Source organism: Ahaetulla prasina, chromosome 2 (assembly GCF_028640845.1).
Source record: "Ahaetulla prasina isolate Xishuangbanna chromosome 2, ASM2864084v1, whole genome shotgun sequence".
Lineage (NCBI taxonomy): Eukaryota > Metazoa > Chordata > Lepidosauria > Squamata > Colubridae > Ahaetulla > Ahaetulla prasina.
The window spans coordinates 74,249,130-74,276,074 of NC_080540.1; the positions used below are offsets into that span (position 1 = coordinate 74,249,130).

At 37.7% G+C, this 26,945-nt stretch overlaps 1 protein-coding gene across 1 annotated transcript in view; it reads left to right on the forward strand.

The window, feature by feature from the left end:
- The first annotated feature begins 2,296 nt into the window (after positions 1-2,296).
- Positions 2,297-26,945, forward strand: part of DNAH1 (dynein axonemal heavy chain 1) — a 215,173-nt gene continuing 190,524 nt past the window's right edge. The window contains exon 1 of the mRNA XM_058167174.1: positions 2,297-2,465. The gene's annotated coding sequence lies outside the window, so the exon portion shown is untranslated. The remainder of the gene's footprint in view (positions 2,466-26,945) is intronic.

The following is a 26,945-nucleotide window of genomic DNA, read 5'->3' on the forward strand; positions in this document are numbered from 1 at the left end:
TGTATATACATATTGAACATGTATACATACTGAACAGAACTGGTTTTGAACACACTTTAGTTTCAACAAGTTTTTTTCATTTCTAATCATCAAAGTAATATCCTATCTGACATTGCTGATGCTTCTGCCAAAAAAATTAATTCCAATTTATATTTCTTGTTGTCCAGCATTTCTCAAGATATATTTTACATATCTTCTTCTTCTTCTTGTGCCATATCTGTCATCGGATGTTGGTGATCAAGTTGGCAATCCTATTTTTATCAATAGGCGCCCGAAAAAGTGCTGCTGAGTTTTGTCCAAACCAGTTCCTTAGATTTTGAAGCCATGATGTTCTTCTTCTGCCTGGACCTCATTTCCCTTCAATCTTTCCTTGGAGGATTAAGTGAAGGATGCCGTATTTTTCCGGGTGTCGCATCACATGTCTGAAATATTCTAACTTTCGCTTTTTAATGGTTTTGATGATTTCCCTTGGCTTTCCCAGGCAGCTTATCACCACCTCATTTTTTGATTTTGTCAATCCAGTTTATACGTAACAGCTGCCTGTAAATCCACATTTCAAATGCTTTTTACATATAAAGTGAATAAAAAAGATGATATATAGCCACGGTAAGCTTTCTACTTCTGAACTATTTAGATACTCTATGTTCCATTATAAACGTTGCCTTCTACTCATTATACAAATTCTTAAACTGACAGATCAGGTACATTTACGTTTTTAAAGGATAGCCACAATTTATTGTACTCTGCAGTCAAAAGCTTTTGAAGACTCAAGTAAAGAACAACAGGGTTTTTTTTGAAACTGCCTTGCCTTTTCTATTATCTATCAGATGCCAACAATGTGATCTCTTGTTGTCTCCCATCTTCTGAATCCACCTTTTACATTTGCCAGTTCTTCTTCCATGTCCTACTAAAGCCCTAGGTTGCAAAACGTTAAAATAAGCAGGACAGGGTATGAAATAGTAGTAGTACCTGTGAGAGGGATCTTGGAGTCCTAGTGGATAACCATTTAGATATGAGCCAGCAGTGTGCAGCAGCTGTTAAAAAAGCCAACACAGTTCTGGGCTGCATAAACAGAGGGATAGAATCAAGATCACGTGAAGTGTTAGTACCACTTTATAATGCCTTGGTAAGGCCACACTTGGACTATTGCATCCAGTTTTGGTCGCCACGATGTAAAAAAGATGTTGAGACTCTGGAAAGAGTGCAGAGAAGAGCAACAAAGATGATTAGGGGACTGGAGGATAAAACATATGAAGAACGGTTGCTGGAACTGGGTATGTCTAGTTTAACAAAAAGAAGGACTAGGGGAGACATGATAGCTGTGTTCCAATATCTCAGGGGCTGCCACAAAGAAGAGGGAGTCGGGCTGTTCTCCAAAGCACCTGAGGGTAGAACAAGAAGCAATGGGTGGAAACTGATCAAAGAAAGAAGCAACTTAGAACTAAAGAGAAATTTCCTGACAGTTAGAACAATTAATAAGTGGAACGACTTGCCTTCAGAAGTTGTGAATGCTCCAACACTGGAAATTTTTAAGAAAATGTTGGATAACCATCTGACTGAGATGGTGTAGGGTTTCCTGCCTGGGCAGGGGGTTGGACTAGAAGGCCTCCAAGGTCCCTTCCAACTCTGATGTTATGTTATGTTAAATGAGTGCAATTACTTGGTAATGTGAGCATTGTTTATTTATTTAGTCACAACAGTATATATAAGCATAAGCATGAAGTAACTATATAGTATATAAGCATATATATGAGTGTAAGTATGAAATAACTATATAAATTGGATATAATGAATTTATATATATATGCTGTATTTTGCATACCCGCTTAGAACTGCAGCTCCCACGTTCATTGCAACAACCTTGCAAGCGGTTTTTTTAAACCAGATATTTCACCAACTCCAATAGTTCTATTGTTTTTCTTTTTCTTCTTATATATATATATATGCTTATACCTCCTTATATTTCCTCATATATATGTTTATATACTATATAATCTTTTGTGTGATGCTTATATATATTATGACAAATAAAATAAAATAAATAAATAAATAAATAAATAAATAAATAAACAAACAAATAAATAAATAAATAAATAAATAAATAGAGAGCAATTTCCAATTAAGCCCTTGAAGCTCGGACCTGCCAATCGCAGCGCGCGTCACTTTTATTAAGAAGCAACCAATTTCTTGGCCGCTGGGGGGGGAGAACAGGGGGCAAGCGGTCGTCGGAAAGAAGAGTTCGTGTGATGAAAGAGAACTAAAGTCGCAGAGTAAAGTCACGGAGAATTAGAGTCAGGCGAGGAAAGGAGCGGGGATTGTAACTTTTTACTACGGAAAAGAGGAGCGCCGCCTTTCCAAGCTTGAAACTTGGAATGGTTTAGCCCCCCCTAGCAACCCTCGCGGGCGTCCTGGAGCTTGGCGACCGAGCGGTTGGGGCGGTTTAGGAAGGGAATCCCGCAGGCTCGGTGGGTATCGATGGGACTGGTGGCGCTGGGAAGGCGGCGGGGTAGTGTTTGTGTGTGGGGGTCGCGTCGTTTCTGGCGGTGGGGTTCGGCTGCTGTGAGGGCTTTGCCCGAAAGCCTTTAGGGCAGCCTTCCGAAATCCGTCATCCAGCCGGTCTATGGGATCATGAGGGCAGCCTGGGTGGACGTTTCTAGCGGGGTGTCTTGAAGTGGGGCTGTAGGGCGGGTCAGAGCGGGAAGCCGGGCGGGCCCCTTTAAGACTCTCTCGGGTCTGTGGTTTCTCTGGGCCACGGAGCCTAAAGCTAACGGAGCTGAGCAGTCGGGCAATACAGATAGTTCTCGATTTAATGACCTGGCCGTTTTTCACACTTGTAGCACCCCCATGGTCACGTGTTCAAAAATTGGAATGCTTGGCAACTGACTCCTACTTCAGGCAGTTGCAGTGTCCTGAGGTCACTGAGATCAGTGGTGAAATCCAATTTTTTTACTACCGGTTCTGTGGGCGTGGCTTGGTGGCCATGGTGTGGCTTGGTGGGCGTGGCAAGGGAAGGATACTGCAAAATCCCCATTCCCTCCCCACTCTGGGGCCATTTGCTGGTTCTCCAAACTACTCAAAATTTCCCTACCGGTTCTCTAGAACCTGTCAATACCTGCTGAATTTCACCCCTGACTGGGATCCCCTTTCTGACAAGCAAAGTCAACAGGGAAGCCAACTTCACTCAACAACCGTGTTACTAACTCAACAACTGCAGCGAGTCACGTAACAACTGTGGCAAGCAAGGTCTCAAAATGGGGCAAAACTCACTTAACAAATGTCTTGCTTAGCAACAGAAACTTCGGGCTCAGTGTGGTGGTAAGTCGAGGACTAGCTCTATGTGCCTGCAGTAAATAAATAAGTACATGATGGCTTGCTGAATAACGCACCGTGGGTTGGGTCTCTATCATGTGCTAAAGCATAGTTCGCAAAGCACAAGGATCTGGTTCCTTCAAGACACTAAGCCACAAGCAAGCCAAAAACATTGTGAGTCAATATGTTGTGAGCTATTTTGCAGAGTCGGTATTATTCAGTACAAGCTAAAGTGAGAGCCCATGCAGGAAAGATGCTCCTTATTGAAACTGCTATTGTGTGAGGATTTATTCAGTCACAAATCAAGCCAAGTTAAAGGAAGGACCTGGCAAGTAGTGCCCCATAGATGGGATCCAAGGCAGAGTAAGGCCAAGTCAACATACGGTTGGCAGAGCCCAGAATCACAATTGTTGCTGTCAGTTCTAGGCAGAAGAAAATATTCAGAAAGTATTGGCCCAGTGTGGTTTGGGGCATTATATCACTGTCTTTCAAGAAGGAAATAACTTCAAAATCTGGGGACCAGGAAAACCTTTGTATAGATTCATTTTGTATGCTAAGAGGTTTTTCAAATAAGTCACTTGTTGGTAAATTTGTCCACAGACTGTTGCCTATGCTGCACATGGGGCTTCCCTTTAAAATTGGTCCGAAACTGCTGCTTATCCAGCAGATGGGCAATTATGGACATGTCACAATATACTCATGGAACATCTTTATTTTGTGAGCTGCACTGTTTTCCAGTTGGTTTCTGGATATAGTAGTATGTGAGGATGACCTTAGAAGATAAGAGGAAGAGCCACAGACTTTTAGACTTGCAAGACTTTGTTTATATAATCTTATAATAAAAGGAGAGTTAGTACTCATGATTTGTGCTTCTTGTCTGGACTACCTCAGGGGACTAATATCTTGCATGTCTTCAAGTATTTCTCTTCTACTTACTTTTACTCTCCAGAAAACTAAGGATGGTCCCTTCTGAAATACTTCCTATGTCCACTCTGACATATCTTATGTGTGACAGTTGTCTGGTCTCTGGCTCTTCCTCCTGTCAGAGTTATTCCTAAACACCAGTACAGATAGTATAGATAATCCTTGCTTATCACCATTTGTTCAACCATCGTTCAAAGTTATGCTGGTGCTGAACAAGTGGTAGTTACAGTTGATTTTCAGAGTTATGGCCATTGCAGCGATTAAAATTAAAATTGGGTGCTTGGCAGCCTGTCTATATTTATGACCTCAGGGTGCACTTTGAGTGTCCCCACCTGCCTGTCTCCCAACATTTCTGCCTTTTTGGCCACCCTACATTCTGCTGCCTTTCTCTGATATCTCCCACCAAACCCAGGTGACCTTTGCAGTCTTCTTCCTGCCGTGCTGTGGCAGCAGCTGACCCTTTGTAAGGCCTCCATGAAGCTATGTAAAATCTTGCAAAGGGCCATCAACAGATGAGGCCAGGTGTGCCTCTGTAGCAGAAGGAAGAAAATGGTAAAAGTCAGCTGCGAGCAGTGAGGGGGCAGCAATGGTGGATTGTAGTGCAGGGTGGCAAAAAGGGGCAGAGATGAAGTGGGGAGATAGTGGAAAGAGTTGAAATGGAAGTGAGAGTTTCAGAATAGGAGAAGCATGAGGTCCTCACCTAACAACAGTAAGGTAATCATCAAACAACCTCAGTTAGGACTATCAGAAAAGCAGTGCAGTTATATGATTTGTTTTCTTTTAATACAATTTTTAATTTATTTTCAAAGTTAAAATACAAACTCCAAAAAAGAAAAGAAAAGAAAGAAAAAAAAAGGGGGGGGGAAGACAAATATAAAACATAAAACCAGAAAAATATGCATTGAAAACAAAGTAATGAAGTTAAACATACTGTAGATTGTCCACCCTGTTGAATACTGATATTGCTTACTGAGAATTGTGATCCACTGGATTCTCTTCCCAGACAAGTACACAGACATCCGAGGATCATCATGAGTTATTCCAAGTCCTGTTCAAAACCTGGGGACCATGCTGCCAAAGAGCTGGCTTTGGCAGCAAAGTCAGCTATTTGTTGGCAGGAGAAAAATGCCATTTTCTGGAGACTCCCCACTTAAGTGACATTTCATCTAATGACCACTTTGCTTAGCGATGGAAATGCTGGTCCCAATTAGGTTCGTCAAATGAGGACTATCTATATAGGATTGGTTACTATGAGGGATTGTCTCTTACAGTTTATGCCTCTGTTGTGTGATAGTTCCCATCAGAAATATGTAATTGATTATAGTTCTCATCAATTACATAGTGTCATTTTATAGGACTGAAGAAATAGGCCTTTTCTGTCATTGCAGCTGAAGAGCATTCCCAGGAGATTTGTATAGCCCCCTGCCCTGACTTTTCTAAACAGGCCTTAAAAACCAATTCTTCCTGGGTATGTGGTAGGCCTCTGTTGGGAATATTTATGTCTAGGTTATTTTATTGATATTTCTGAACATTTATTGTACCTTTTTACTTGTTATTTACTTCTGACCTGATTTTAATATTATATACAAATTAGAGTTGTTATGTAGTCTGGTGGCCTTAGAAATTTGATAAATAAATTCATAAATCCAAAGACAAAAGGAAGATAGAAGGAGACCTCAAAACACAAAAACACTCGTTTGAACTCTGGCAATAAGCTATTACCAGAGAACAAAATAAAGTAAGAAATTTCAAGATTGTAAATATAAGGCAGAAAGTTGACGAGGGCAGACCTTCATAGCAGCTTAATTTTTTTCAGCCTATATTTTCAACCATTGTACAAAACAAAGACAAACTAAAACTTACGTAATTAACTTCAGAAGTGCAAAAACAGATCTGAAAAACATTTTTTTTAAAAAAAAATGTTATTGGGAACTTTTGTCATAAAATCTGCCCTCACTCTCTTGCCCTCCAGCATTTAAAAAAAGCAAAAGGCACGTAGTTTAAAAATAAAACTTTGGAAGGAAAATAAAAGATAGAGCAAAGGCTTTTTTTGAAGTTGCAGAAAAACATGCTCCTTTCAAATAACTTGCTTGTTTTCTTTCTCCAAGCCTTAAATAAATGTTAAAAAATAAAGATTTTTGGAGTTTTCCCCCATGCATGCATACATATTTCATTACTACTTTTCTCATGAAGAGTGGTGTACAAAAAGGCAGTGAAACAATCTCCAGTAAAAACAAGCAAACAACAATTAAAATTCATTTTAAAAAACAGCCTACAAGGCGGTCTAGTTCTAGAGAAGTTGTTTACCTTTTGGATGCTTATCTTAAGTAACACATTTTTAATTTTTGTTTAAGCAACACAGGGTAGAAACAATTAGTATCTTCCCAAGGAGTTAATTCCATAATTAGGACACTACAATTGAACAGTCTTTTTTCTAGCCACCATAGTGTGAGAGAGACTGAGTAGTTGCATCAGGATTAGGAGCTAAATCCTAATTGGCTCTAAAACCAAGCCCAAATTTGGAAATCAGATGGAGGGGCTTCTTGAGCATTTGATGAATCTAGTGTTCCATTAATATATTTGATCCTGATTCAGGTAATTTAAGACACTAAGCAATCAGAGATCATTTTTCCTGAAATTCACTGAATAACAAAAATTGTACGGCTGCAATATTTAAATAAGATGTTGGCTGCAAGGTGGCAAAATGATGGTTTAGTGTGATTAAAGCATGTGTTTAATTGTGGTCTATTAACAGCACAAATTGATGTCTCTACAGATAATTATTAAAATCTTCTATAGGCCAAAGTTTGGTGCTTGATCCATAAAATCCTCTGCTCTACGGAAGAAAGTGTGCAGCTGGCATATACAAAAGGCATCTTTGATCCATCTTCCTGAGTCTAGAGCAAAATGGAAGCAAGTTCCAAATGACTGCCATCAGTCACCACAAAAATTGGTATATTGAGATTATAATAAGCCAGACAAGGTTGTTTAATGGACTCATTTTTCAGTGGTTGAAATGCAGAGTCAGCTGCTGCAGATCAGTGCCAAGTGGTTCCCTTTTTAATCAGCAGTCAGAGTGGGTCTGCATAATTAAGAATAACTGTCGTACAATAGTTACAGTAGCTAGAAAAGAACCAGCAAATCCAGATTTTCAAGAGTTGAGCTTGCAGAATAGCTTCTGCCTTCTTCGAATCAGGTTTAATTTCCACAGCTGAGATAGCATGCCAACAATCTCTTCAAAACCAAAATGATATTTGTTTTATTTAGTTTACATCATTTGAGAGTTTAAACAGGACTTGATCAAGGCTATAATATCTGTGGTGCTTTTCAAATGGGGAAATTCTGGTGGCAATTCTATTTGCCAAAATGTCTTGTGCCTCTATGTTAGCAAATCTGATGCACCTTATATAGAATTACAAAATATTATCTCTTAATAATAATAACAGAGTTGGAAGGGACCTTGGAGGCCTTCTAGTCCAACCCCTTGCCCAGGCAGGAAACCCTACACCATCTCAGACAGATGGTTATCCAACATTTTCTTAAAAATTTCCAGTGTTGGAGCATTCACAACTTCTGCAGGCAAGTCGTTCCACTTATTAATTGTTCTAACTGTCAGGAAATTTCTCCTTAGTTCTAAGTTGCTTCTTTCCCTGATCAGTTTCCACCCATTGCTTCTTGTTCTACCCTCAGGTGCTTTGGAGAACAGCCCGACTCCCTCTTCTTTGTGGCAACCCCTGAGATATTGGAACACTGCTATCCTGTCTCCCCTAGTCCTTCTTTTCATTAAACTAGGCATACCCAGTTCCTGCAACTGTTCTTCATATGCTTTAGCCTCCAGTCCCCTAATCATCTTTGTTGCTCTTCTCTGCACTCTTTCTAGAATCTCAGCAACTTGTTTACAGTATCTTGGTACAGCCTTGTTTACTGTCCCTCCCCAGATTAATACAAGGCAGTATAATAATTATATTTAATTAATTAATATATTTAATTATAAATATAATAATAATATAACAACAAAAAATAATGGGGCTTGCCAGCACCTAGGAGGATGAGAGTTATGCCAGAGGCTCAACCACAGTGGGCATGTTCATCAGAGGCATTAAATGAAGAATGCCTCCCATAAATAATATAGTGAAATATAATTTATGAAAACCCATTCTAGATAGTTTGTTGCCCAGATCAACAAGAACTTTGCACGGTGTTGGAGTTCCTGGACACCTACTGACAAATGGGCTACAAGGACACAGGACTGTTGACTGTGCAAAGAGGGCTAGCAGTTGCAGAACTACTGGAAGAAAAGTTGTTTTACCCGTTTCAAATATACAAAGACAACAATGAAATAGTGATCTGTTATTACAAATCAAATTACAAATTATTATAAATTACAAGTCCAACAAGAAGGGGATCAGAGGAAAGAATGCATCAATTCTGGAAAGAGCAACATTCAGAATCAGAAATAACATAACAGAAGCTAGCAGAGCAACGTCAATTTATAATACAGATTAAGGTATTCACAGAAGCAGAATTCAAAGAACTGCAAAGATCTACCCCACAGGGCAAAGAAATCTGAAGCTTTGCCAGAATAGCACAGACAGTGGAGGCAAACCAGGGGGAGTCCGCAATAGAGGAAGTAGCATAGTTATTTCATTATTTTCATTCCCAAACCAGACACCCCCTCCTCTGCCTTCTCCACAGAAAGAACAAAACCTTCTAACTAAAAAAAACCCAACAGCAATAGGAATTGAAACAGAGAATAATTGAGCATCTAGAACAGCACAAAAACACCAGAATAAGATTGCCTTCACTGAAGCTTGTTCCAAAGAACCAACTAATAGCAATAGCAATAACACTTAGACTTAAATACAGCTTCACGGTGCTTTACAGCCCCCCTATAAGCAGTTTACAGAGTCAGCATAATATTGCCCCCAACAATATGGATCCTCATTTTACCAACCTCGGAAGGATGGAAGCAGTGGTGGGATTCAGCCAGTTTGCACCACTTCGGGAGAACCGGTTGTTAACTTTCTGAGCAGTTTGGCGAACTGGTTGTTGGAAGAAATCTTTAGGGCAGAGAACCTGTGTTAAATTATTTGAATCCCACCACTGGATGGAAGGCTGAATCAACCTTGAGCCGGTGCGAATCGAACTGCCAAACTGCAACCAGCAGTCAGCAGAAGTAGCCTGCAGTACTGCATTCTAACCACTGCATCATCACGGCTCACACAAGTATTAAAAGATGTCAATACTGTAATATGAAATATAAGCACTAGCTCACTATAAGAAACAAACCAACTAATGTATAGCACAGCTGCAGTTATAACTAGATACAAAATCAGCAAATGAGAAAACAGGTCAAAATGGAAGATCTGATTGAAAAATAACATGAGCATCAGAGGTGGTATTCAGCAAGTTCTGACCAGTTCTGGAGAACCAGTAGGAGAAATTTTGAGTAGTTCAGAGAATCGGTAAATGCCATCTCTGACTGGCCCTGCTCCCACCTATTCTTGCAGTAACCTTCCCCTGGAGTGGGCCAGGAATGGAGATTTTACAGTATCCTTCCCCTGCCATGCCCACCAAGCCATGCCACACCCACCAAGCCATGCCCACAGAACCAATAAAAAGTTTTGAATCCCACCACTGATGAGCATGCTAAGATCAGATGCAAGCAACTAGAATGATGAAAGAAAAAGCAAAGAATAAAAAACCAACAAATACCTGATCAAAAATAATCACCTAGAACCGTGATGGTGAACCTATGGCACATGTGCCACAGGTGGCACGCATAGCCATATTGGTGGGCATGCAAGCTCAGCTCCAGCACGCATATGCACGCTGGCCAGCTGATTTTCAGGCCTTTTGGGCCTACCTACAATAGGGAAACAGGTTGTTTCCTACCTCTGGAGGGCCTGGTTGGGTGGGGAAGGCCTGTTTTTTGCTCTCCTCATGCTCCCGAGCCTTTCTAGGAGCCTAGGGGGTGCAAAATGGCCTTTCCCACTCCCCCAGAGGCCGGAAATGGCCTGTTTGCAACTTCTGGTCCCACAGGAAGTTGGCAAATGGGCAGTTTCCAGCCTCCGGAGCACCTCCAGGGGGGGGTGGGGAAGGCCGTTTTGGTCCTCCCAAGGCTCATAGAAAGGCTCTGGAACCTGAGGAAAGCAAAAAACAGGCCTTCTGGTCCCACCGGAAGTTGGCAAACAGGCCGTTTTTGGCCTCCAGAGGGCCTCCGGGGGTGCGTGGGGAAGGCCGTTTTCACCCCCCTCCCCCTGGCTTCTAGAAAGGCTTTGAAGCCTGGTGAGAGCAAAAAACAGGCTTACCAAGCCCACTGTGCCAAAAGCAGGGGGGAGCACAGGGGGTGTCGTGTGCGCATGCGCAAGGCACATAGGATTATGGGTGTGGGCATGCACATGACCCCTACCCGCACTCCCCCCCTTTTGGCACGTGATGGCAAAAAGGTTCGCCATCACTGACCTAGCAAAAGGAAAATCAAGGAAGCACTGGAAATAATAAAGCAGCAAGTAACAGCTATAATCAAGAAGATCAGCAGATACAAAGCTGCAATTGCACACTGTAGGTAGAATCTCCAATTTCAGTCAAATCATAAATGTTTCTACCAATCCATCAGTGGAGAGATTGTAACACTTGACAAAGTGCAGTTCTGGGATCAGCTATGGGACAACCTGTTAAAGTACAACAAAAATGCAGCTTAGATAAAGGAGGTGGATAAAATAAATAAAAAAGCTGAAATGAATGAACTTGTAATAGCAGCAGAAATGGTGGAGAAAAGGGCAAAGAAGATCAAGAATTAGTCAGCATCAGGTAAAAATGAACTGCATGGTTTTTGGTTATAACATCTGACTGGTCTATATACATTCATTGCCAAACAGTTTAAAAACAGAGTCCAAGAAGGGAAAATAAATATGTATGCTGTTCAACAAATCAACATCTAACTTGTATCTTTGTGTTCTATTTTTGAAATACCACTGTTCAACCTTTTCCTTAATTCAGCATTTATAGCTTCTACCATACCGTATAGTTGTATGTCTGAAGATCTGTATGAAAGGCACAGTATATTCAAGCACTTTAAGCATTGAATATTCAGTAATGTATTCATGTCCTTTAAACAAGAAATTGTATACCAATTGACTCAGTTGGTTCTGAGAATAGTTAGTGGCATTCATAATAGGGTTCACATGATCTTTCTGAAGAATATGATAAGTAAAAGTAATTTTCAGTCAAGTAACTATTGAAGATAGAGATCTCCTTGGATAAGAAATACAAAATAATCAACCACAATTCCAAATGAATTTGTGAAGTAATTCAGGCATATATGTTGTAGGTGGGTGAAGCTGACCATAGGCAAAATTTAAAATAAAATAAATGTTGGCAACAACTTAACTCTGCTTGCAAATTCAATAATACCACCACCACCACCACCACTGTCTTTTTAGCCATTGTCTATCCACAGATGAAGGCCTCTTTCACTTGTTTCCAGTCAATATGGTCCTCAGCTTTCTTTTGCCAATTGGGCCCACAATATTTGCTGATGTCGTCATTGATCCACCTTATTTTAGTTGTGGGCGCTTGTTATCAAGTGGGATCCATTCTATGACTGCCTTTGTCCACCTGCCATCAGTTCTTGGTATGTGACCATCCCATTTCCATTTCAATTCTTTTACTCTTTTGATGATAACCTATATTTTCATTTGTTCTCTAATCCATCTGTAGGTCTTTCTATCTTGTCTTGTAAAGCATGTATCTTTCCATGGCTCTTTGCGCCACTTATAGCTTTTTTTTATTGATTGTGAGGTTAGTATCCATGTTTTGCCAGCATATGTAAGAGTAGGTAGCACACACTGATTGAAAACTTTTCAGACATAGGGGGATGTTGTTCTTGAAAATTGTCCTTAGTTTGCCGAATGTCTGCCAACCACATTTAAGACACCGATCAATTTCCTTTATTGTATCGCCTTCCACTGAGATCTGTTGACCAGGGTATATGTAGTGGTTTACTACATCTAGTTCTTTTCCAGATATATATATTTTTCTTTCTTTGGTGAATTTAATATACTTTGCTGTAAAGTTCTGTCCGGTCCCAGAATGTCTAGTTAGCATCCATGAACACAATTTCTTTCTCTTTGGAATCCAGAACATGAACTCATTATCTTCACTTTCTGTTGTCTTTTTATCCCCTACACATTTTTCTCCTTTTTATGGTTGTTCATGTTCTGTATGAGATGCATCCTCATCTTATAACAATTCTTCTAACAATTTCAATCCATTTTTAAAAAATAAATAGTGTTCATTTGATTATTTATTTATTTATTTTCCTACCATAAACAAGGCATACTTAATACTCCTTCCTCCTCTTATTTTCCTCACAACAACAAAACACTGTGAGGTGAATTGGACTGAGAGAGAGTGACTGGGCCAAGGTCACCCAGCTGGCTTTCATGGCTAAAGTGGGACTAGAACTCATGATCTCCCAGCTTCTAGTCTAGTGCCCTAACCACTAGATCAAACTGGCTTTGTAATGTTACAATGATCTATAACAGTAAAAATATTTCTGCTTCTGACTGATTTGAATCCTGAAACATTGTGGCTCTAGCAATCTTTTAACTTCTTTTTATTAGCTCTGTCACCACTTTTTGTTGATGAACATAAATAATTAAATCTCTATAGAAATGCTATCATTGCAGCCATTAGGTGACTTTCTTCTTGAGTACTTTCCTATAATTTCTCATGGTAACTGCTGCATTATATGTGTCAAATCTATTGCAAATATGTGTCTCTGTTTTGTAAATGTATTTTCTCACTTCTCGATATTAAATCGTATCTGCTGCTTAGTGCCTTAGCTGATTCCCTAAACACATTGACGTATGCATCTACAGAAACTTTAGAAGCCTATAGGCAATGTCCAGCTTTTAATTGTTCCAACACAATGCTTATGCATGGAGGGTAGTATTTCTCCAAAGTACCTTTTGCTTATGGGAAAAGGTATGTTTTTCTCCTGGTAAGTTTGAAAAAGAAACCACAATTGAAGTGGAGCTCCCAAGCAGTGCAGTCAAAGAACATCCTCCTTGTCAAGCTTGATAGCAAGTTTATAGTGTGTAAAAATGTCCAACCGCATGTTTATGTCATCTGGATGTTTTTAGTGACTTAGTCAGTCATGTTTCTTTTTAAATTATGTATTCTTTTAAATAATATAAGTCTCCAGAGTTTTTTTGAATTCAAGTTGCCTCAAAATCCAATAAATAAATAAATATTAAAGAGGATGAAGAAAATAAAGCTAGTCATGCTTAAATAATATTCCAGGATCTTACTTAACAATTGTTGTTGTTTTCTTAATAGATTCTTTATTCAGACTCTTGATTACGTAATTGTTTAGATATGCTTTTCCTTTCAGTCTATCTTTGTACACTTTTCTCAAGTCCTTTCTTGCCACACTGTCCTCTGAGATATGTCATATTGTCTACAAGACTAAAGGGAGACAGGCATAAAAGTGCACCTTTAGAACATTCATTTATGCAAAACAAAACATTTATGCCCATTTTTAGTTTATAGGTTTATTCTATCACAAATGCTCCTGAATCATTTGCAAATAACCACACTAGCAGCTTCTCTAACCTTAACTGATCAGCAAAGAACAGGAGCAATCTTGTCAGCCCCACAAAATAGACCAGACTAAAAAAATCAAATGCCATTTAGGTCTGGACTATGTTAACAGAGTCTTGCAAGGCTGAATGTGTCTCCCTTCCCCCCCCTGCTCCAACACACACACACACACACACACACACACACACGTTCATGTGAATTAGGGGCTTGTTTGAGATGTTTTTTCAAATTAATTTCTTGGAAGAGGTTTACACACCACTTATCTGGCTGTTGCTTTGGTAGTGGCTCTTCCTCTCATCCTTCAAAAATATTCCCTATGCCCTCTACAAATCTAGCCTTAAATTAAATGCCATAATCTTGTAACTCAACATTGTTATAGTGCTCAACATTTTTTACACAACACAATGGTAAGGCAGAGAAGTGTCCAAGAGATTGCAACAGTAATCCTTATTACAACTTGGGTCTTGTTGCACCATCCAGTTGTTTTAGACATCAGCTCCTACAATCCATACCCATCATGGCTTTATCTTCCATCTTTGAAAACTAAAAGGAGGTGATCAAATTCAAAACCAGCCCAAACTCTTTTTGATACTTTCCATATACTTTACCACTACTAGTGGTAGTAGGAGCACTTGAAATCATTTTGAAACTGATGTAAAAAGGAGAGTCCAAAACAAGTATAATCAGCATTGTATATCATACATATATCTAAATAAAATCTGTAAAATCTTTCATCTGTATGTTTAAGGCATGATTTTGGAAAAGGTGTACAAAAAACAACGTGCTGTGTTTTTCAGCATTTGAACTTCAAGGCACTTTTCTAAAATCAGACACATTTTGCTTATTCCTAAAATAAGCAAAAGATGCATTAAGGATGCATTAGCAAACAAAAACACTAATTTGTTGCTGTCCTTTAACCTTTTTAGTTACAACTGAATTTTAAAGTATTTTTTTTCTTTCCTTGAGATAACGATTGAGTCATTTTGAACCTCATTAAACAATTTATAGTTTTTATACTTAGTTGAAATATTACATCAAAGAAAAACCAATAGATCAAAAGCTTGTGCCAACGAGTAAGAATATAGCATGTGAAATTTAATGCTTCCAGTGTGAATTCTGGCTTTGACTAAGAAACTCAAATTGTAGTTAGTCTTCTCAGCACATATTGAGGCTTAAGTTGTATCAGCATTTCCACATTTCATTTTCTCTTAGTATTATTAAACAATCCTAATATAGAATATTCTGTACATTTATTTTATTTATTTATTTTTCAGATTTATATACCGCCCTATCTCCCTAGGGACTCAGGGCGGTTCACAGGCAATTAAAAACAAACATATAAATACAATTTAAAATCAGACATAAAAAACTTATTCAATAGCCAGATTGATAAAAAACAATATAAATACTAAGAACCCCATTAAAACCAATAAATTTAAAAACTAACCCAGCCCCGCGCAAATAAATAGGTGTGTTTTGAGCTCGCGACGAAAGGTTCGGAGGTCCGGAAGTTGACGAAGTCCTGGAGGGAGTTCGTTCCAGAGGGTGGGAGCCCCCACAGAGAAGGCCCTTCCCCTGGGTGTCGCCAGACGGCACTGCCTAGCCGACGGCACCCTGAGGAGTCCCTCTCTGTGAGAGCGGACGGGTTGGTGAGAGGTACTCGGTAGCAGCAGGCGGTCCCGTAAGTACATATCCAGAACATGTCTTTTTAAGATGTTGTGAAGCTGGTGCTATATCTTGATAATGCACTCAGCAATAGGATAGATGAGCTAGTATGGGGTATTAGTTAAGATATCAGATTTTATGATATTTTATAATATTTTTTATTGATCATTACATAGTAGTGTATGATATGTAAATAAACCAGGGACTATTGATAATATATAATTATATATTGATAATATATATTTTTTTCTTAGTTTGTTAGGGTGAGCTTTTGTAACTAATCTTTTCCTTTTTTTCTTTAAGTTTAAAGATTCTTTTGTTAGCTATGTGGAAGGTTTGTAGCATATTTAGATGTTTTACCAACTGAGCGGAATAATATGAGCATAAAATGTAATAATCAGTCAATTGCAAAAGGCAGCTTTAGTTTGAACAGCTTACATCCTGCAATGATAACTTAACCACATCAAACAATAATATCTGGCTATCCCAGGATTTATTGATAGCTAGATAAAAATCCAGCTGGATGGGTTGTGATAGAATGGTGTGTGTGTGTGAAAGAAGGATTCTGTTTCTATGCATCTTTACATCCCGCACTATCCTATCAGAACGTATGCTTCCATCCCCCCCACCATCCAGTCTCAACTGTCAGTACTATCCTTTCATTTCCCCACCATTAGAACTGATGAAACTTCTTGGATGAGAAGCAAAACATTTTCTTTCTCAAGGAAAAAAACAACAATCTAGTTGTCTTTTGAAAATAGCACCTTTAAGATATTTGTTCATTTATTTCAACAATATACTTATCTCATGACTATTAATTAATAAGGTCAGCAATTTTGCATGAAAATGTTTTGCAAGAGTGTAAAAATTATCCAGGCATTTGTGTTTGAAAAACGACTTATTATTTTAAAATTTAGCTCTTTTCCCACATTATTGTAGGTTTAATTCTAGGGGAATGAAAGAACCAAACAAGACATCGCAAGATTAGATTGAGTATAAAACATCTGTATCTTGTTTAGTGTTTTATAGATTCCTATATTTTGGTTTCTGGATCTATGAAGTATGTTTCAAATCCTTTGGGAATATAGAAAAATCACCCCAGTTGCTGACAGGGAAAAGAGAATTTTTCTTTCTCTTCCTTTTCTTAAAGTAAGAGAGCTAGTTGGCAAATTCAAAACTTCATTCCTTTGAAGGAGGAAACACTGCCCTAGAATTTTAGAAGCATAACAAAGAAATTTTATAGAGATCCAGAACTAATGTTTAATACAATAACAGCCCATTAACTGGCTGAAAGCTCAGCATCTTATACCCTTTGATAACAAGAAAGAACAAACAATTAGCTGTTCAATCCATTCTATAGAAAGTGGAGGGAACAACTGGTCCTGAAGATGATTCCCCACTGTTGAGAGAGATTATTACTCACCAGTCCATGACTGGGAAAAACTTAACCTGCATACAATTTCTGTTTCCCATTCTGTCCTATCTCTATTATGTCTGCTCCAAGTCACTGCCAAATGAATTTACAGTTGTAAAAAACAAGCATGGGTGGTTCCTCCTATGCATCTGACAAATGGGCAGATTTTATCAGGATACCGAGCAGGAATTTGTTTTAATTGATGAATAGATTTTTATGATCTGACAGAATTTCAATGAAGTGCCAGGGATCGTCAGATGCACAGCAGCAAACATTTAGGGTTTTTTTTTCTGGCTTCCCCCATACAGCTGGCCTTGAGTGGCATATGTTGTTTCTGTTCTAGGCAGAGTTACTTATCAGTCAACTACTACTTCTTGTTTCTTTTCTTACTGTGGGTGTCACTTTAGGGTAATTTATTCTGAATATAAACATATGCATGAGATGAGATATACATTTAAAGCATAAAATAAGGCAAGATTGTCATTACCAATGAATCAGATTTATATGTGTTTGCTAAAACATCCGGTTGGCGATGGAAAGGTTTATTTCGATCTTTAATAGACTTCATAGGACCAAGAGCAACTCTCTTCTGTTCTTCACTACTTGAAACCTTTGTCGTCTCAAAGCCTTGTTTGATTTCAGAGCCAGGTTCAAATAAAATAAAGCAATGGAATGCAGAGAAAAGCAGTTTTGCCACTTTTTACTAATTAATTAATTAGTAATTAATATAGCTAAAACAAAGAGCATGTCTTTAACAAACACATGCACATCTGATTTACCCAATCTATTGGGATAATATTCAGTCATAGGTGGAAAATGTTTAATAGCACAGGGAGTACAGGGAATAAAATTTTCCAGAGTAAAAAGATATGGAGGCGCTATTAATGAGAGTAGTCCAGTGAGACAAAAATTGTATGTTTCCAAGTTGGCTACATTTCTCAGCAAATATTCACCTCATTTAGCATCAGAGACTAAATGGAAACAGTTTTATAAAAGCAGCTAAGGCTGATAAAATAGATCGGGAGGAAAAAGAAGATTGAATTTGAAAAGCATTTTGTGATTCTTTTATGGATTTTTTCCCCCCATACAAATCAAATTGTCATGCAAGTTGTTCATTAAGAAGGGTGTAGATGGTGCTTATGTCCCTTGAGCATTCTTCTCAGTAGAACAGGCATAAAGCTTAAGTTTTCAAAGGTGAAGAGTTAGTGCTAGTTAGCTATGACCTCAAGGAAACACTGCTGGTTCATCAAGGCAGACACAGTAGGTCAGTTTACATTAATGTTCCATGGTAGCAGTACAGCAGGCATAAAAGAGTCTAACCATGATTCATCAAGAATCCATGGAACTTAGCTGATAACAATCTGTCATGCTGTGCTGCTATGAAAATAATATGGGCCCAACATTAAACAGCTAATAAAAACAACATTCTCTGTAGGAAACTCGTTCTTCAAGGATTTAACTTTTAGTAGCAAAAGAAAACAAGCTGAGGCAAAAGAGTAAATGAAAATAATGATGGGGAAATCTTTAGAGAAATAAATAGACTTGATATTCTGTTTCATTAAGCAATTCCTCTTATTAAAAAAGCACTTCTTGATTGCACTTATATTCCATTTTCACATAAAACTTCCAACAGTCAAGAGCTAGTATAGTTGATATTAGAGATGCCGCAGCATCAGATACTTTTTTAATTCTGATTTGAATGGATTTGTGAGTATCCCACAATTTTACATCATTTATTATTGCCTTATTATTCATTTATGTATTAATTTTTTACATTGCCTGACCTCCAGTGACTTTGGAAAGTGATGACAGTCTTTTTGCCCATGACACTTTCTCCAAACGTTGTTTAATAATGGGAATCAGATACACTTCTACACTCAGGTACAAATTGTTTATTAATGGTACTAGAAGAAGCTAACACTAACCTTAGGAAAGGCAGGCACAAAAGGGTGGCAACAGTAGGAGGAGCCTCAGGAAAGTTCTTGGAAAGCATCTGAGAATATATGTAGGAAAATGGCAAATTGGGCCAAATTGTATTTGGATCATAGTCTTAACTATTAATAAATGAACCCAGTAAGTGATCCATGCTCAGCCACTTCCACTTGTGCATTCAAGAAGGTTGAAATGTCCATAGCAAATCTTAAATGGAAGGAGGATTTGAGGGTGTCTCTGCAAGGCTTGCAGGGATATTAGGTGGAGTAAGTTTTGCTGGTTCAAATGGTTTCTGTGAAGTCATCTGCAGGAAGGATGATGTTGAGTTTCCTATGATTGCCTCAGTCAAAAGGAACAGTGGTGTCCAGGTTGGGATTGCTACTGCCAAGAGTAAGGGCAGTGGGATGGCCTGCATGCTTGAAACATAGGCAATAGCCTACAGGGCCATCTGGTACACTTGATTGATTTGCTTGATTGAAGTGCTGTCCACATACACATTTGAGTTTGTTCCAAGAGCTAGGATGCCATACTGTATCCAAACGGTATATGTGCAGATCCAAGCAGTGTTGGCTTTTGCAACTGGCTGGTGGAAATTTTGTCAGTCACTTTGGAGGAACTGGAACAAGACTGCCACCCACCAACAATTCCCTGTTGGTCCAAAAGGATACCATGGTCAATGGTATCGAAAGCCACAGGTTAAAAAGAGCAAGGATGGATGCACCACCTTCCTCCCACTCCTGCTAGAGATCATATAAGAGGACAATTTTTGTTCTGTATCAGGGTTTGATTTCTGACTGAAAAGGGTCCAAATAATGTACTTCATCCAGGATCCTCTGGAGTAGCAGAGCCAACACCACCTCAACCACAAAAAGAAGGTGGGAAACTTGTTAAAAATTGTCCAGAATGGTGAGGTCCATGAATGATTTCAAGGGAACAATCAGCCTCTTTTACTATCTATAAAACTATAACCCATGCCATCAGCCAAAGCAATATATAGAGAAACCACACAAAATCAGTAGTAAGAATGATATCATGCCCAGAGACACTCCTACTTTATTGAACATCACCATTTCCTCTCTAGCCAGGACTCACTGCTGATCACAAATTTGGATTAGTGAACAGGTCCTTTTAGTCTCATGTTCTCTTTAACCTGAAATTAGTGCACCAGATTCTTAGGCAGAGGGATTTTTCACACCTGCTGAACTTTCTTTATGGCAAGTGGAGGATCTAAAATTGAGTCTTAATTCCTCCCTCCATCTTCTATATTCTACAGTGAATGCTATTCTCTCTTTTGTTCATTTTAGAGTTTATCAGCATATTTTGTGTACCTTGTTGTATTTCTAAACCTAATCTGAAGGAGGCTTCATGTAGTAATATATGATTTCGCTTTTTAGATTCAAATTTTTGTTAGTATCCACTGGAATACCTGCTGAACTTGAGAGTTGTTCTGTTTGTAGTCTTGCATACAGGATCAGCATAGTCCAATGTATGTGTATATCTTTCAGGTCACATCATTTTTTTTAGAACCTGTACAAAAATAACAGACTTGAAAATTTACCTCTAGACACTCACCAACACAAAGTTCTGATGGATAATGGAGAATTTCCTAAATAAAATTGCCCTATTTTCTTCACATATGATTAGATCAGCATTGAAATAGCAAAGGTTTTGATATTGGCAGTGTTGTCATTAGGCTACAGAGTTGACTTCCAATAGAAATGAAAAGCAGTAATTCACATATCATGCAGGAGTCAGGACTGCAGTTTCAAAATGTCTTTTACTTCTCAGCCAGATATCACAGCTTCTATATATCTGCTTATCCTCTTCACATTTTGATATTTATTTTGCATTAGACTGAATTGATTATAACAGTAACTGCCAGACTGTGTACTGGCCCTCTGAATGGGACTGAATAGCCAGTCATCAGAAGAGGTTATTCACTCAATCTCTGAATAAATGATTGCTCTAGGCCAATTTTCTAAGCCGGTGACATGCTTAAAACAGTGATTTAAGCAGAAACATTTAGGAGGAATATGGGCACCTATTTGCATGCAAAAAGTCCTTAGGACAATCTGTGGCATATTGAGCTAGGCTCAGAAACCCTTATCTGAATGCTACAGTCAAGGCAATATGAGTTAGATGGATCAGTGATCTGATTTAATATCAGGCCCCTTCCTCGTGGGGTTATAGATAGAGGTTATTCTTAAATGGCCTAAATATGTATCTACAGACAGAAGATTGAAGTGTATTTCCAGTTCTAATTCAGAAAGCAAACATACTTCATTATTACAAGTTTGGGAAACATTTAAAAAAAATAAATGGCAAGGTTTTTTCTTCTTCTGAGTAATGTGTATGTAGTGGAGGGAATGCATTACTGATTTTTTTAATGAAATCCATGCTTCTTTCTTCCTGATCATATATATATTCTTTCCAGTTTCAGAACCTTGTATTGGAAACAGTATTATTTCCATCCATTATATCCGCTAGTTTCACTTGTGATAATGAATATAGGATGGAATGGGAAGTGTCATAGATTACCTGAGGCATTGCTACAGATGAATGAGATAGTCCCCCTCTTGTAATTTGTTTTTAAATGTTATGTTTTCACATTCATTTAGCTACTATCCTGTTTGGTAATTCCTCTGTTTTAGATTATTTGTTCAGCAAAGTATAAGAAAAAAAAGAAACAAAGGAAGATGTGATTCCTCATAACAATGGCCTGCCATTTCATGAGTATTCTATCGTTTTTATTCCAGATCTATAAAGCCCATATTCTTTTCCTTTCTATAACAAATGAGTGTTCAGATTTATTTTCCGCAACATAAAAGAATAGCAAAAGAATACATTATCTCTTTTCCAACACAACATTGTAATTCTATTTTTCTTCTTACATGAAGATAAGTTTTAGCCTAAATATGGAACTTGCTGAGCACACATAGAGCAGATTAGCCTGACTCCTCTAAGGTATGTAGATTTTGCTCATGCTTTGATTTCTTTTTATTGCCTTTTCACCTTTGTAATTATAATACAACATCTGCTCAGTCACTGGTCACCACCCCTTATTTGCTGATGCCATCCCACTATGGCACAACCATTCATGTGTGATAGCAATAGCCAATCTGGAAAGAACTTGCTGCGAGAGGTTAGGTTGGGCACACAAGGAATAGCTCTGGGGGCAAAATGTTGCAAAACAAAAGGCTGCATTAGCCTCTTGCCAGAACGCTGAAGGCAGCATTTAATTAATACCATCATTTACATAAGCATCTTTATCTAGCTTGGATACTCAGGCTGATAATAATTGCTTGTACTTGTATTTTACTTGGCAGTTGAATAGAAATTGAGATGAGATCACCCAAGGGGTGGGGGGACAGCTATTAGAGAACTAAACAAAAGGAATTCTGCAGTAAGTTTCTTCATTTATTTTAATTGCCAAAGAAGCAGAAATGAAATGTTTCAGTTGTGTGATACTGTAAAGACTTTAAACACAAATTTTATTTTATGTGGAAAAGCTTATCTATGCTATTGGAACAATAAGTTTGTTTTCTTTTGAATTACAATATTGTTTATGTAAAATATAATTATTGTTCATGAGCAATCATTTAATGCATTGTGAAATATTGATATGGAAAGGAGAATCTAATTCTGGTTAGTTGCTATTAAAGTGCATGGGATGAACAATTCAGCATTTTAAATTATATGTTAATTATATGTTATATGTTAAGCCATATACAAATAAACTACATTCTGCAAATATATACACATCTAATCAACAGGTGTTGCATTTATGAGCTGTGCCTATTATGTTGATATCAATTACTCACATGTAGCCAATTGTCATATTATATTATATTATTTCAGAAACAGTAGCTATTTATATAAAGAGTTTTATCATTTACAGTATATTATATTAAAAATTCATTCTTTGAATTTGCATGTCATCCTTATGCTACGACTATGCTAATCTTTTCTGTAATAATCTAATACAGTAAATGTGCAGCATATATAGTAGTTAGATTGTCTTAAAATTCTATTCAACTTAAGTTACTGACTATGATCAAGTAAATTTTGGTCATCCATCTTCTTTCTCTTTCATATTTTTATTCTACTTTTTCTTAAGAATCAAAGCATCATACATAGCATTTAAGGGATTAAATCACCTGGTCTTCGGGTTTCCGGTGCTCCAGCGTGCGTGAAGACCAGCTGGCCAGTGTGCATGCACACACCAGAAACCCAAAGACCAGGTGGACGGCATGCGCACCGGCTAGCTGGTCTTTGCACATGCTGGAGCACCGGAAACCCAAAGACCAGGTGGCTGGTGCACATGAGAGTTGAATTGGAGAGTTCTACACAGTCTGAGATGTTTGTTGACAAAAACTTCTAGAATGCAATAACTTTGTCACAGTTCCAAGATAGCAGCTCCCTTCCACTCAAGGAGAAGAAAGGTCTTGGAGAAGGACCCCTTTTAAAAATAACAAAGGCATTCCTGTAGGAAGGACACAGTCATTCAATGATGAACCCACATTGGTGAGCCCCGTATGTCAGGCCAGATCAGGAGACTCCACAAGTCTGATCAGAACTATATTTTATTGATATAGATTATGGTTAGAGAACTTTGAAAGCTTGACTGAGTTACATCTATGGTTCTAAAAACTCCTCATCTCCTCATACTGTGATGCTTCACTGGGAAGAAAGTGGAAAACCTTAAGTTTGTAGGTGATTCGTTCACCCAGCATTTGTGATGGGCATAAACTGATCCATCTGACACAAAAGTTGAAGGTATCAAGAGGTCTTTAGATAAAGTTCTGGGAGAAAAGCAGTGGCTGTGGTCATATTAGCACCAATTATATTTTGAAATGTAGTTACCAAACCCTGGAAACCAAATTTAGTTTGCTAGATAGCAGAAGACAAGGTGGCATTTTGGAAAAAAGCTACTTATATGATGAGCAGGGCCAACTAGACAAGCAGAATTTAGGGATCTCAGTCTTTGGATGAGACAATAACATCAGGCAGAGGAATACTGTTTGGATTTATTAGGCACTGGAGAATGTTCTAGCACAAGCAAAACTTATAGAAAAGACATCTACTCAGACTAAAGATGGAAACAATTCCTGGTGCAAAAAAACAGAGTAATTTTTAAACTTATTCTTAAGGGAATACAGACAGTTGCTAGACAGCATTTGGTTCAGGAAAGTACAGATATTTCACACTATCAGAGACCAGTGCTGGAAGTAGGTTGATGAGTGATTGTGTCAATTGGGAGATGAAAGGGAGACAAAAATGGTGTGAAAAAGGTTCACGCTAAAATGTGAAAAATATGTGACAATACTGGTGTTTCCGTGTTAGTGCTACCAGCTTTTAAGACCAGAAATTGGATTTTGAACAAAATAGATACAGTGAGTATAACAGAAACTTGCTGGAATGGAGAAAATTAATGGGGTACAGTCATTCCTAGATGCAAGCTTTACACTGAAGACAAGGGTAGGGTCATTTGGGAAGGTTTCCCTCTTTTTATATCAAGTAAAATATCTAACATACTAGAAAACAAAAACAAAAAACCACCTATATTTGTTCATAAAATCACTACAATATTAGGCCACAGTGTTCATTGATTGTAAAGGTTCCAATATAAGCTTCATCCCTCATATAGGTAGGTGCAGTATTATTACACATATTCAGAAGGGGCAGATGTGCCCCAGAATATTGTAGTGAAAAATTCCAAATGTGACAAGAGCTTTAAAAAGATCTCTTGAATTAAGTGAATGTTGAACCAAAAGATAGATATAAATTAAATTTTAGTATATAATTTTATCAAGAATTTTGATTACAGTAGTAAAAACTAATAGAAATTAAACTTAAAAAAGAATAGTAAAAAAGAAAAAATGCTAGTAAAAAACTAAAAAGTACAGAAAAGATATTATGAAGAAAAAGAAAAGAAATACATAGATGATTTCCATTGTTCATTACAACAAATACAAACAAATTTAGTAATCTTTCACCCCTATAAGGTTACAAACAGATACATCTTCATCACATATCTCCTCCCTTTATAAGCAAATCCAATAAACATCAACTTTTCAATTTTTGTTTTCAGCAAAAAGTCTGTAAAGAGTTGCCAGTACTTTGCTTGCAAAAAAAAAAGTGTTATTTCAACTACCACTGTGACTGAATAAACCAGCTTTATATTCCTTTCTTTTACTTCTAAGTCTTAATCTTTAGTCCATTGAGGTATTGTAGGATTTGGTTTCTCTTTAGTTCTTCTTTATCCTATTACTCAGATTTCTTCAAGGGTTTAACAAGCCACTTCTCTGGATCCAGTAAGAAAACATTTCATCTGTATTTCCCCTTTAGTCTTTAAAGCTTCAGCCAGTTTTTTGTTTTTTTTTGTATATCCAATAAAGTATACTTTTCTAAATCATTCTCTTGGTCTGTTATTTGTAGTTGCACTTTGAGTACTTTCTCTGTCTTTTCAAACAACAGTTGCTCCACATCTGTTATTTTCTCATTAACATATTTGGGACATAATCTGTCTATGTAAATCAGATATCATTGCTGACACTATTGATAGTGTAGTTATTAATTTCTGACTCCATTTTTCAAAGATCTCCATTAATATTTCTGATATAACATTTTAGGTCATTTTGTAAGTCTTAGTTAGCCAACACCAAATGCCAGGCTTTTAATTTTTCCCCCCCTTCTACTTCTTAGAATGCTGCAGATTTTTTTTTTAATGGCAAGACTAGATCTTATCATTTTTATTCAGAAAATCCATGATTCAGTCTCTACCATCTCTATTTTAAAAAGCACAAAGGGTAGAAGGATTTTTTAAAAATCTTCAGAGAGCTAGTAAAAACTAAGCTAGGCAAAATAGAAAGTAATAGAATATATTAGAATAGGGAATATTGTATCATAGGCCAGAAGAATTAGAATTTTGAAAGCAACCATGGCCAGTCCTACATAATGGCTAATGCAAATATCTTCTCATAAAAAAATAGCTACCACAATCATAAAATGCTTAGTGGAAACTGTCATTGGGGGCAAACCTCTTAAGACATAATTTTTGATTACACAGTTTTATGAATGATGACTGAAATGGGATGAAGAAGGCTGTTACTTAGACTATAAGAAGAATTGTAGATAAAGCCTAGCTCATGATAGATTTCTGGACATGTCTTTGCTATTTCCTTGGCAGCATTATAGGAGTGATTAGTCACTGCTTTTTCCAGGACTTTCTTTTTTTATTTCTTTATTATTATTTATTTAAAAAATTAATATATGCATTTTTCTTGTTACTTTCCAGGCTAATCTTCATCCCTTGCATTTCTTAATGGTTTTCTAACTAAGTACTGATCAGATTTGATGTCTATAGAGATTCTCAATCATCCAGGTCATGGTTGTTCCAAAGGTGCTTTTTTTCCAAGAGGCAACTGGACTTTCTTGTTTTTCTTTGAAGACGTTTCGCTTCTCATCCAAGAAGCTTCTTCAGCTCTTACTGCATAGTGGGAAATGGAAGGATTTATATTCCTTGCAGACAGCTGGTTACGTGCATTCTTTTAGAGAGTCACTGAGGCCACTTGGAGGTTTATCTGTGTCCTCAGGGTCACCTGAATAGTGCAAATTAGCGTGGAGCCTTTTTGGAACTGCTGAAAAGACTTATGTTGTAGGCTGGAGATAGATGATGTCATATCTATCCATCCGCCTTTGGGATGATCAGGTTTGACTCTTCATCCTTTTTGATGTTAGCCTAATAAGTCAGGTATGATTCTAGATGTGGATGAATAGACATCAGTTTTCTAAAGTGAGTCGAATATAAAGTATAGGGATTATATAAACAACCCAAACTCCACTTTCTAGTCTCTTAGGTGTTCTCTATAATTTTGTTTACCTTTATCTTTCTGTGGACAACTGGACACTTAAACTAAGCAGTATGTTTTAACTAATCACAATTTTCACTTTGTAAGAAATTCCTATGGAACCTATACAGCATGGAATGCAGAAAGATTCTTATAAAGAGGATGGTAAAGATTTGCTTGCAACATGGTGGTTTCTATTTTGTTATAAACAGACAAACAAACAAAGTGTGGTGGTACAGGGA